This window comes from Petromyzon marinus, chromosome 10 (assembly GCF_048934315.1).
Source record: "Petromyzon marinus isolate PM22_M1 ecotype Great Lakes invasive population chromosome 10, UKy_Petmar_22M1.pri1.0, whole genome shotgun sequence".
Lineage (NCBI taxonomy): Eukaryota > Metazoa > Chordata > Hyperoartia > Petromyzontiformes > Petromyzontidae > Petromyzon > Petromyzon marinus.
In genome coordinates, this window is record NC_133676.1 from 4,629,196 (window position 1) to 4,642,930 (window position 13,735).

A 13,735-nucleotide genomic window follows, 5' to 3' on the forward strand; every position below is an offset into this window, starting at 1 on the left:
TTGTCAACATAGAAGTCCAATTTACCATGGGCAGGGGTTGGCAACGTGCGGCTGCGTAGCTCCATGCGTCTCATCAAGGAGTATTTCGCTACGTTACTTGTTACGAACCGTCCCGTATTCACCACACAGTGCATTGCGGCTCGTGAAATATTTAGTTTTTACATTTGTGTTTGACCGAATTCGAAGAAAAGCGTATTCTCTCCTTGTTATTTGTGCGTGCCGACCCGTGGCCCAGCGGGTAGCCCGTTCTCCGCATCCAAGCGTCGTCCGCCCTGGATTATTCCCCGCGGGTGCCACCACCTTGATAATGCGCCTCGTCTGCCTCCCAGTGGGATTCGATGACCCCGTGACCGCCATTCGCAAGAGAAGCCATTGTGTGCTGGCATCAGAGGTCGGAACATGCCAAAGATTGCGCGAAATTACCCGCAAATGACTCCATTGCGATTACGCACAGCAGCAATCGCCGTCACCCCCAACCCCCCAAACTACTGACAGACTAATGCCCCAGGTCGCTCTTGCAAATTAGCCTCATCGTGATCCCTCGAGTCCTTACCTGGTGAATTAAAGTGAAATAGAAAAAAAAGTCGTGCACAGGACAGCCTCTGAGCGGGCTCAAACCGAATCGCTGGCGCGCGAGTGTAACGCCGGCAAGCGCGAACTACGGCTGCAAAACAAACTGAACACGTTGGTCAATAACTTCGGTGGGCGCGGCCCTCACCCCCCGACCCCTCAATTCCTGAGCTCTCCACCCCCACCCACCCACCCCTCACGCCCGTGGTGCGCGCCAAGGGGCGTAGACGTGGCAGCGCCGTTGTGTCTGCGAACGCGGTGGGTGATAGATGGCATGCGGGCACGTCTCGCTCGGTGTTCCCGTGCCAAGCAAAGGGGGTTTGGGTCACGGGAATTTACAGGCGCGTTTGGCAGGTGCGCCTGTTGTACCCCCTATAGGCGTGGACCCACTTATAGATATACAGTGGGAGAGTGTTTTATCTTTTTTTTTACAGTACAGTGCATTCAAATAACACACCGCTTCTTTAGCAATTGTCCACGTGTCGTTTTAAGGGGGAAAGAGGAAGATCTGTTGGGGGTTTTGTTTCTTTGGCTCATTACCGTTTATTTTATCCGGGCTCTGGTAGCTCTGCACGTGGCCTGTAACCCAGCACTGCTTCGTGACGCGAGGGTTGATGTACCACACACACACATACACACGTTATAAAACTCCCTTCCCATGGGCTTCGAGGAGCCCTAACCCCGGGGCATGCCAGGAGCCGGCGGCACAGCAACAGGCAGACCCCAGCTGTTCCAGCCGCATGGGATAGACTGTTGCCTCCTCGCACGTGTGCGTTTTCTCCGGCTGCTCCGGATTCCCCCCACATGCAGACACTCATTAATTGGCCGATAACGCCTTCGTATATACGGCAGCGCCGAATTATCCTAGTAGCAACAGTAGCTAAATATTCTACGGGTCCTGCACTTTTAAGGGCCCCGCGCTAAATGCTTTCAAGCTATCAATTCCGGTGCAGTGATTCTGCACTTGCTCTATTACTATAGTACTATACTGCCTTCAACTTTTATGAACGACTGGGCGTTTAAGGTTAGCGATTTGTCGGATTATCTGGCTGTATAGCAAATGAAAAAATACAATGACTTTACTATGCAAGTTAAAAATACATGTGTTTTAATATTTACGTTTTTTTTTAAATGTAGGGCCCCTTTATAACATTTGCTACAGGCCCCGCACTAGCTTAATCCGGCACCGATATACGGAGGACCGCAGAGCTCGGGAAATTACTGCTAGTGCCGGCTCACCGCCCGGCCGCACGCCTTTCCCGCTCGACTGTGGTTCCGCCTGGCGCCTCTTGAGCGGGCTCCCCCCTCTACCAGAGTGAGCGGATAAACTGCGTGGATGCGGCGGCCCGTTGCAGGTTTTCCCAATTGTTAATTTTGCACCGCAGGATTCATTTTTAGCGTCGTCTGCGTCTGCGCGATTGGCGTCTCGCATTCTCAGCAGCGATTCGACAAAGAAAAACCACGCTGCCCAGAGGGCCCTCGGGCAGGCGCGGTGGCAGCTGCCAGGGCTGCTGACAGAGGAGGGAGTGGTGGTGTGCCCAGGTACTCTTCGCTTGGCTGTGCCCCTGACGTCTGGAGCTCCCTTAATTATGCAAGAAGCAGGATATCAATGACAATGCTGTAACATTGTAACCGCATTGTCTTGTGGATGTAATTTGTTCGTACGATCCTCAAAGCGCACCTGATGAACCTAGGACTGTCTGGAGCGCACTTGACACCGAGTGACTTACGCTGCGGTCTTTGGCTCGGTTGGTCCAGAAGAGGAGAAGAGGGCAGCGGCGTGGAGGGTCGGGGAGGGTTTTTCAAATACCCCAACTCACAGACGGAACGCTCCCGAGTATAATAACCAACGCCTGCCCGTTCCACCGTGTAAGCTATTGTGTAACTGCACATGTGGTTTGCTCTTTGCATTGGAACGAAAGGTGTGCGCTTGGATGGACCCCCCCTCTCTCCTCTCCAGCCGGCATCGTTCCCGCATTCCACATTGGTCAATCACTCAAAGCGTCGATGTTCAAACACACAATGGGCTCCTTTACAGCAAATAACTCAACCCGCAGTTTGGCAAATTGGCAAGCACAACGGTGTTGTGAGCGGGCCATATTCGCTTCACCCTCCCCATCTCAAGGATAGCCCCCCCCTCTGGTTCGCTATTATCGTGGCACGCATTTCTTTTGCGCTTTGTTTGAAGAGAAATTGGTCCTCGTTAAAAGTAATTCAGAGTGTGTTTGACGTAAGTAACAATTTGCATAGGTAGACCTATCAAAGTAAACGGGTGCAAAAACATACCAATTGGCTTAATCATATGCCTCGGTAAAAATGTATCTTTTTTTTTTACTCTGCAAAGCAACGTTTCAGTTTGAATTGTGAGCAGAGCCTGTGTTCTTGTGCCCAGTGCCTGTGTTCTTGTGCCCAATGCCTGTGTTCTTGTGCCCAGTGCCTGTGTTCTTGTGCCTAGTGGCTGTGTTCTTGTGCCCAGTGCCTGTGTTCTTGTGCCCAGTGCCTGTGTTCTTGTGCCCAGTGCCTGTGTTCTTGTGCCCAATGCCTGTGTTCTTGTGCCTAGTGGCTGTGTTCTTGTGCCCAGTGCCTGTGTTCTTGTGCCCAGTGCCTGTGTGCTTGTGCCCAGTACCTGTGTTCTTGTGCCTAGTGCCTGTGTTCTTGTGCCCAGTGCCTGTGTTCTTGTGCCCAATGCCTGTGTTCTTGTGCCCAATGCCTGTGTTCTTGTGCCCAATGTCTGTGTTCTTGTGCCCAGTGCCTGTTTTCTTGTGCCCAATGCCTGTGTTCTTGTGCCTAGTGGCTGTGTTCTTGTGTCCAGTGCCCGTGTTCTTGTGCCTAGTGGCTGTGTTCTTGTGTCCAGTGCCCGTGTTCTTGTGCCCAATGCCTGTGTTCTTGTGCCCAATGCCTGTGTTCTTGTGCCCAATGCCTGTGTTCTTGTGCCCAATGTCTGTGTTCTTGTGCCCAGTGCCTGTTTTCTTGTGCCCAATGCCTGTGTTCTTGTGCCTAGTGGCTGTGTTCTTGTGTCCAGTGCCCGTGTTCTTGTGCCTAGTGGCTGTGTTCTTGTGTCCAGTGCCCGTGTTCTTGTGCCCAATGCCTGTGTTCTTGTGCCCAATGCCTGTGTTCTTGTGCCCAATGCCTGTGTTTTTGTGCCCAATGCCTGTGTTCTTGTGCCCAGTGCCTGTGTTCTTGTGTCCAGTGCCTGTGTTCTTGTGCCCAATGCCTGTGTTCTTGTGCCTAGTGGTTGTGTTCTTGTGCCCAGTGGCTGTGTTCTTGTGCCCAGTGCCTGTGTTCTTGTGCCTAGTGGCTGTGTTCTTGTGCCCAATGCCTGTGTTCTTGTGCCCAATGCCTGTTTTCTTATGCCCAATGCCTGTGTTCTTGTGCCCAATGCCTGTGTTCTTGTGCCTAGTGGCTGTGTTCTTGTGCGCAGTGCCTGTGTTCTTGTGCCTAGTGGCTGTGTTCTTGTGCCCAATGTCTGTGTTCTTGTGCCCAGTGCCTGTTTTCTTATGCCCAATGCCTGTGTTCTTGTGCCTAGTGGCTGTGTTCTTGTGCCCAGTGCCTGTGTTCTTGTGCCCAGTGCCTGTGTTCTTGTGCCTAGTGGCTGTGTTCTTTTGCCCAGTGCCTGTGTTCTTGTGCCCAATGCCTGTGTTCTTGTGCCTAGTGGCTGTGTTATTGTGCCCAATGCCTGTGTTCTTGTGCCTAGTGGCTGTGTTATTGTGCCCAATGCCTGTGTTCTTGTGCCCAGTGCCTGTGTTCTTGTGCCCAATGCCTGTGTTCTTGTGCCCAATGCCTGTGTTCTTGTGCCCAATGCCTGTGTTCTTGTGCCCAATGCCTGTGTTCTTGTGCCCAATGCCTGTGTTCTTGTGCCCAATGTCTGTGTTCTTGTGCCCAGTGCCTGTGTTCTTGTGCCCAATGCCTGCGTTCTTGTGCCCAGTGCCTGTGTTCTTGTGTCCAGTGCCTGTGTTCTTGTGCCAAATGCCTGTGTTCTTGTGCCCAGTGGCTGTGTTCTTGTGCGCAGTGCCTGTGTTCTTGTGCCCAGTACCTGTGTTCTTGTGCCCAATGCCCGTGTTCTTGTTCCCAATTAATGTTACGCCTGTCACGGGGCGTTCTGCTTCGGTGCGTGAATGTAAAAAAAAAACTGATCGGGTCTGCATTTCACCCCAAACCTCAAACTCCTGGAAAACATTTTTCTCGCGTTGAGCGCGGCACCGTCGGCGAGTCGATACCCGCTGAGATGGCTCTGGGCGAGAGAGCCGCTTTGAGATGTTCGCTCGAGGCCACGTGGTTTGGCGACTGGCCAAACAAAGGCGCCACTAACACCCTTGAAGATTTGGTTCGACAGTCCGGCCGATCGAACAACCACTCGAACGTATATATATTCGAAACCTTTCGCGTGATGCCAGGGGCAGTTCGGGGATAAGTCGATGGGAAAAGCGTAATGTGTGCCTTGTTTGTGTCACAGGGCGCCTATGGGAAGAACCTATGCGTGTCTTCTTAATGTCACGCTTCACAATTTGGCAGTCGCAGGCGAACGCTGTTGGAACAGCCTTGGCTGGGAGATGAAGAATTGTAGTATTTCTCGTCCTGCGGTGCCAGGGATCACGAGTTGAAGCCCTCATTATTGTTACTCTGACGAGGCTTTGTATGTAGACATGTGAACTTTTCCATGTCTTGAGCTTCCAACAGCGTGCCATTGTCAGCCTAGGGTCATGACCAACTTTTCCTTCAATTCCCTATTCAGTTCGCTGCATCTCCCAATAGATGGAAGTCCATTCCTAAGTTTTTTTTTCCTGTTGCCAAGTTTATTTTTTTCGTTAATTGCAATGAATTGACATGCGAGTGATGGATACAGTCAGACAGGCAGCAGAGGCCAAAGGAATAACAACCAGTCGCTGGAGACTCGCGCTCTCGCTCTCAAGGACCCCGGGGAACACACGGCGCCACTCTACGCATTGTCATCGCCTCGTCGTCAAGTGTAGCGAGCGCAGAACACGCAGCCACGGATGAGAATAGCCAGGGCTTTACACGGCGGCGTGTGGACGCAGGGATGTCCTCGTCTCTGCAGTAGAAATGTTACGAGAGCGCACAGCTGCGTCCCGCCAGAGTCATTGCGCAGCAGCAGCAACAACAGTGGCCACTTCCAGCAGTGCCCTCGAAGGCCACGTCTGGCATTATTTTTTTTGTGCGTTCGGTTCGGGTCCACAGCCGTTTCCCCGATGTAACTCGGTAGCCCGGTTGAGACTTTCTCTCTGTCTCTCTGCCCCCACCCCTACCCGCTGTGTCGCGTGGTGGAGATGGGGGGGGGTGCCCTCGACAGCGGCTCATGATGTTTAAACCGCGAGGCTTTGCTTGGCGGATGCCGTCGTTCTTCTGCAGCAGCACGGAGCTGTGATTGCAGCGATCGCTCTTCAACTTTGGTGGGGGGGGGGGGGGGCGGTGGAGCGGGGGCATCGGGGGGGGGGGGTGGGCAAGTGAACCAGCGGCCACTGCCAGTGGGGAACGAAGAGAACGCAACCTGCGCGTGCGCGCGCGCGCGCCGAGAATGAAGTCGCATGAATCAAAAGGCAATTTACAATAAATCAAATTACCCGCCGGTTCTGGGCACCGCCTGAAGGGGCTTGTTTTTTTTTTGTTCACTTGCTCGCCCCCAACCGGGCTCGGGTTTACATTCCAGCCGTTATCTGCACGGCCAAGACAACAAGGCCGCCTTTGTTTCCCACCAGGTAAACAGGTCCCGGGAGTTAAGAGGCTCGCCGTTCTTTGGCCCAGCACGGTCGGCTTGTGAGAGTCGAGGATTTTTTTGTTTTTTAGCCCTCTGCTGTCGGCGATGCGGAGCGGTTTCTTTTAGGGGCTGAACGATTTGAGCAAAAAAATATATAATTGCGATTTTTCTGGCGGATATTGTGATTGCGATTTGATTTGCGATTGAATTTTTTTTAAAGTCAAGCTGCATTTCAGTATTCACTGTGTAATATATATAAAACATGTGATGGAGCATTATCACGTGATACCATCAAAATATGAACTGCTCTATGTATTATAATGCAGGGATGAGAGCTTAAAATATATGAATTGCTTCCAATGTGTATTTATTTAAATGTTTGAATTGAAATAGAACAATCAAACATAGAACAATTGTTAAGTTAAATAAAGAAAGTTATAGTAATAGAAATGAAAAAAAATTCCAATAAGAAAGTAATAGCACTTTTGAAATCGCAAAAAATCGCAGCCTTTCGATTTGCTAATCGCATTGTTTCAAATTGCGATTTCGATTTGAAATCCATTAATCGCTCAGCCCTAGTTTGGGTTGGGTGGGGGGGTCGCTCCGCTTTGTTCGCGCTCTTCTCAAATGTGGTTGAAAACGAACTCGCAGCTCCGCGCGTCCTTTTGGACGTGACCGTCCCGTCCGACTCGCCAGCCAGCCAGCAAAACTTGTTGTTGTTGTTGTTCTTCCTGATACACAGAACAGTGCTTGTACACGTGATAGAGTATGACAGCTTGTCCCCCGCATTGGCGTGGGATGCACGGTCGGGATAGAAGCTGGTGGTGGGGGTGGGCAGGCGCCACGTCAGAACGCACGAACCCTGCTCAACGTGCGCGATGACGTCACCCACGGCGTGCTGTGGGTGACGTCATCGCGCACACGTGCTCGGCAACGTCACAACCGCGCACGCGCTCTCGCCATGCGACAACCAATCAGGCAGCCGTGAAGCCAGCTTATTACAACACTCGTTTTCTTTCTAAGATGCTACGATAATCTACGCACCTTTATGACAAAGGCTTTATGAATCCACTGCTGGGCGAAGGCCTCCCGATGTCACGTTGCTCATGGTGTGAGTTTTCATGAGACGGTGGAAGGGGCGGGGTGCACCCAGGACTGCTTCAGATATCAATCATCACCGATGCTCGTCGTGTCCCGCAATAGAACTCAGGTCGCCGGGTTCATAGCGAAGTGCGCGCGCTAAGCCACTGCGCTACCGTGGGCCCGTGTCGTCTTCTATCGGGAGCGGGGGGGGGGTGCAAACAGACAGATCTACTGAGCTGTGTGCCCTGTAATGAAGCCCCTTAAATACAATTCAATCACCAGTCTCCTGAAATGCACCATTACACCCGGAAAGTGATGTGCCGAGCAGATGACAGTTGACTGCATTGGCCGGCAGCATGGAAGGATGCAATGCATTTTGGCGTTGAAGCTTGTAACTGTATCCTCAACGTCCATCCAGAAGTGCACGACTACTACTCACCGGGCAATCGAGACAGAGTGTAATTTCTGCGGGGACTCCCCCCCCCCCCCCTCCTGCATAATGTTTGCCGCACAGTTATAGGCAGGCTGTCGGAAACCGCCAAAAAAATAACAAGAAAGACCATTTATTTTTTCGAATTCGGTCAATAAAAAACCCCCGACATTTCAAGAGCCGGAATGCACTGTGGTGGTGACTACGAGATGGTGGTTTTTCATAAATAACAATCACGAAGCAGAGTCCCTTAAAGAGCCGGCTCAGGAGGCGCAGGTTTCCGACCCCTGGTCACGTTGGTGTTGAACTATTTATATTCGTTTGCTGCTATAAATGTCCAAATGATAAGCCGCTTTTTTAAATCTCTCGTTCGTGGCCAGATCGCTTTTGAGCAATAAGTTTATACCTCGGTGGTTTTGTCTGGTAGGATGGGGATGGTTTACTTTTATTTGTATCTGTTTGTGTGATTAGTTTACGTCTCTTGTACATTGCACTCCTGTCATGTAGAAATGTGTCGTAACCCTCCACCACCCGACACGCGATCTAACCCAAAAAAACTTTTTAATGAATAATATTTGTCGCGAAAGCCGACGTGTCAAATGTTTGTGTGTTGTTTGTTGCAACGTTCTTACCCCGTGCCCCGACTGGACAGCTGTGAAATTTTACTTTATAGCTCATCGGTTTCCTCTGCAGTATAAATATTCTGATATTATTTTGAACGCATCCGTTGGTATAACCCGTCGAACTTTAACGCCGCAGTGGGGATGGGTGCGTGCGTTTGACCTCAAAATCATCGACGGACGTTGTTGAAAGTTCACGACCCTTGTCCTATAGTGCCACAGTTACCCAGATTTCTCAAAGCAAACAAGCAGGAACGAGACGACACTGGCTGTTTGTAAACAATGATTGTAACGAGGATCTGCGCTGTGTGGTAACATCTGCACCGTTGCAGGACACCCATGAAATGGAGCCGAACAGCTTTTATTTGGCCCTTTCTGCTGAAATAAATACAATCTAAATCTAGCCACAAACGGCTGCCACTTGGTTAAGTAAATTACATCCATAAATGAAGTTGTATATATATCTTCATATGGACTAAACCGTTAAAAATTATACAATACATATTGGAATTTACATTATTTACGTTAAATGTCCCCTTCTAAAAACCATATTTTACTGCAGTCTTTGTGTGTGGGTGGGTTTATGTGAGTATAAGTGGCGAGTGGCGTGTAGCGGTTAGCGCGCTGCGCTACGAACCCGGCGACCCGAGTTCGATTCCCGCTTAAGACCAATTGGTGGAAATTTTAACCGGTCCAGGGCCTCCCCTAGGTAGACTCAGCCTTAAATGAGTACATTGTGCGGTGTGTGAATATTAGCACTGGGGACACAAAGGCGGCCGGCTGTGGTGTTAGCCACCCATCTCGAACTTTTGACTTATAAACATAATGTGTCAATGTATTCGTTGGCGTACATTCTCATAAGTGGTGTGGAGGTATACTCTTTGGTTCTATTCCTCGAGACAGTCTGGTCCCTTCACCTGATGAAGGCCGCTTGTGTTGTGGCCGAAACGTTGTGATTTTTGTTGTTTTATTTTTTTACCTACGTGACTTTACCGAATAGAACCAAAGAGTATGGATCCTTGCAGTCACGAAAGCTTTAAATCTAGAATTGGTGTGGAGGTGTTGTATTCGTGTGGTATTCGTGTTGTATACGTGTTGTATTCGTGCACGATGCTGGCGGAGTCACGCTGGACGATGCCTCATTGTGGCCGCCACCTGAGTAAACATCTCGCGCGGAGGAGGAGCCCAACGGGGCGCGCCGCGTGTGTGCGGAGCGAGCTCGCGAGCGACTCGGCGCTTGTCAAATAGACACCGCTCCTGCTCCTTAATCCCAAAATCTGAGCGTCTCCCGTGTGAGCCGCCCGCTTTCCGACCCGCCTTAAATCGCGACGCCACCCAAAGGGTGGCTTTGAACGTCGGTCGCACCACTGAACGGGCCCGTGAGTCGTGGGTGGTGATTTTATTTTTCCAGGCTATGAGCCTGGCTGCCAAAATCCTAGCTCGTTTGCGGCCCCAGATGTGGCTGCGGAGATGCCACATCTGAGTGTGGGCTTGTGTGTTGGCAGCAACTGGACGTGCAATGTGGTTTTTTATCTTTAAAAGCCACGCTGAGTCTGACAATTATATTGCAGTAGGATCCTGGCTCGGTGTGTCTTTGGGTAGTTGGCCTATTCCGTACAAGTGATCCGCTGTCGAGAGGTGGAAATTGGAAATGCGTTGCAAAAAAAAACCCACCGTACTATTAAAACTTCGCCGCTTTAGTCTTGAACGCGAAAGTTGTTTTTCACACGCAAGCTGATTTAAAAAAAAAATTGTGAAACTGTTGGGTTTGAAAGCAAAATGTGCCGTAATAAGCACGCTGCCAATGGGGTTCCGTCTGCGAGCAACTTTGGGATATCCAATGAATGATCCCGCGGGTTCTTTGTTGAATGTTTAGCTTTGAAGGCATTTCGGATGGCTTTTTCGGCTCAATAAGTGGTGCGAAGGTGTGTCAAGCAGGGCCAAATTTGTACCGACGACGCTCGTTCATCACCTGCGCGAATTACGTGCATGGGGTAAGCGCTCTTTGATGTTTGTTTTCTTAGCGTCGAGCTTAAGCTGTAATATCAACTTTGTACAAGCGCGATTTAAACATTCGACGGAAAGTTTACCCACCCCCCCCTCTCCCTCCCTCCCTCCCTCCCCCTTTTTCGAGTTCAGATGTACGAGTCATATTTTGGTTATTACACATTTATGCATACGTTACGCACCGTGTTGTGGCAGCTCCATTGTTGGCTATACGTACGGTGCGAAAGAAGTTCAACGTACATAAATAGCGTTACAATTATATATGTGTGTGTGTGTACATAAAGAGCGCAATTGTGTTGTGTTCACGCACAGAGCAACCTCCCATTGAGCGGAATGTTTAAGAGGGCACATTGATAGGAGGCGTTAGTTGCTGGAGCAGAGATCGTGCGGGCGGGAGTCGGGTGAGACGAGAAGAGAGAGAGAGAGGTTGGGCGAGGATCTATTAAGCAACGGATTTTTATTTTATTTTCCACAGTAAAATTTTGTTTGAAATGTTGTTGGAAAATACTCAAATGAATTCCGTCGATACGCAGTAAAATCCCTGTAAAGTTGCAGAGAACCTCTACAAATGCTCAACTTTGTTTCTGCGGGACTTTGGTTCGCATCACAGCTGCCAAGATTTTTCACCGTAAACATATGTATAATCTTTATTATTATTTTTTTTACAGGCTGGCAGAGAAATATGCAGTGCGTATAGTTTTTACGTGCTCACGTTGTAAGCCAGACTGCAGTATGGTTATTGGTACCACATTCACTGGAGCGAGCTGTTCGGAGTGCAAATTACTTCTGTTCCTCTTTCTGATAATATAATCTATCGCGCGGGCAGGGGGTTAGAGAGAGAGGGGGGTTAAGGACTGTGCCATGCGGCGGCACACACCCACGCTGTCTGGTGACATCGTGTGTGGTGAGCCACGCCACTGAGCTGCCCCAGCTGTAACAGCCAACGGGAACCGCGTGGCCCTTTGGAAAATGAGTGCAGTAACAGCGGGTGTTTAACTTCTACTTAATCTTGAGATGTTTTTAAAGTACTTTTTTCTTCCCCCATTTTATCTTCACTGTACTGTGGCATCGTGTCGCGAGACGATGTATACATCGGATCTCTCGCAGAGCAAAGACAAATTCCCGACGTGTTCGCACGTGGCCTCGTGGAAGCGGCCATCGCGGCTACCGATGTGAGATCCCTTTCAAGGGGACCTCATTTGCAGGCACTTGGGGCGCAGCACTTTAACACCCGCCCTGCCATTGAGAGTAATGTTCGTCGCGTGACAGTCACACCGATGCCTTTAATTTACTTGAGATATAATTTCGTCCATATTAAGTCAATACCAAAATAATAACAATACTAGGTAGTTGCTGTGACTGTATCACGCGTGAATATTCACTCAGCCCGTTCCTCTTGAGTCAATAAATGTATACCACTTTTCTCGGTGGGAAGTTGATAATGGTTGTCCTGTAGGGGAACTGACACACGCCATAGGAATGTGTAATATCCACTGCTAGCTGTCAACGGAGAACAGCCACTGTCCCCATATATCCATTTGGGCATGGAAACACACTGACTTTTATTCTTACTTTTTGTAATATCACGATTTCACTGCTACATCATCGCCGTCATCAGCAGCACCAATTTGGCGTCTATAAATAGTTATCACCGTGACCATCTACAGAGCGTTCATGCGAACGTTTTCAAATATTTTCAGCTCTGGCCCTGGCGATTTGCAATGAGAGCTGATTTGCTAAACGGTATTTCGTTTCACCAAACGTCTGGTATGATTCGTTTTTTTTTTAACGAGACGGATGTGGGTAGGCAAATTGATTTCCTGCACCGAACGGTCGAGCCGCCCTTCGGGGGGGCTGTGCACGACACGCGGACGGACGCGCGCACACAGCTCCTGCAGAGACCTGGGGATTTTCCACAAACGTTATTACCCGCCCATCAAAGCCGTTCGACCGCTCGGGTCGGGAGCGACGGGATGTTTCATTTTATTCCGAGTTCTTTGGTTCTTTCGGTAAAGTCACGTAGAATGAGAATAAAATAATAAATTGATAAAATAAAATAACACAATAATATTCTCACGACGTTTCGACCACAACACAAGCGGCCTTCATCAGGTGAAGGGGCGAGACTGTCTGGTAGGACAGCGCTGGAGTGAGACTGTCTGGTAGGAGCGCTGTCCTACCAGACAGTCTCGCCCCTTCACCTGATGAAGGCCGCTTGTGTTGTGGCCGAAACGTCGTGAGAATATTATTGTGTTATTTTATTTTATCAATTTATTATTTTATTCTCATTCTACGTGACTTTACCGAAAGAACCAAAGAAGATGAATCATTGCAGTCACGAAAGCTTTAAATCGAAATTTATTCCGAGTTGTTCCGAAGTCCTGGCTCGAGGTGGCCCAAAGCGCTCTCCACGCGGCGTTGCCCGAGTTGTGGCGCCTCCAACCCCGCACTCTTCAATGTGCTGCCCGCTACGTGCTGTTGCGTTACAAGGGCCCGGGCTTGGAGGGCGAGATCTGGGCGGGGTGGAGGGTGGAGGTGAGACTTGCAGGGATTAGCGAGATCTGGGCGGGGTGGAGGGTAGTTTGAGGGGAGGGGGGTGCGAAATCCGTGAGTGGGGTGGGGGTGTCGGCAACGGTGATTCGAGTGGCGCCACGCTGCTGCTGCTGCTGGTGGTGGAGGTGCCAACGAACGCGGCCGCGGTGGTGCTCGTGAGCGCACCTTGAAAGCCGCCTGCGACGCCGTTGTTAGCGGGGAACTCGTTGCGAGCCGAGCCCCCAAGGGGCCGTCAAAGGGACGGCGTCTGGGAGAGGTGGGGGGGGAGACTCGACACGCGATGAATATTCGCCTCCGCGCGCGCTTGTTTAAAAATAAAAAAAATCGGCGAAACTTCGTGGCTGTAATAAACTCACGACATCTCGCGAATCACGCACGATTATTTTTGTTTCCGTGGTAATTAGTGCCATGTTCTCGTCAAAAAGCAATATAATTGTTACATTTTTACAGCAACAAAAATAAAAAAAAACATGTGACTAGGTCGAGTTAAAGCGGTCGCAGAAATAGCTGAGATGAAAATGGCCCCAAATTACCATCGTGGAGTTTAATTTTAAGTCTTTGGGGAAATGCCCGCGAAATGGTGGAGCGTGGTGCGAGGCGTGCGTCTTATTTTCTCGTCATAGATTTGCCATGCCATGGACATCGCGCGCCTCTGGCCCAATCACCCTGAGGAGATGTCAACAACCTCGCCTGGTATGCAGGAGTTCGTGGGTTCGATCCCGACCCTGTTGTATATTTGCATTTTGCATATACTCGTGG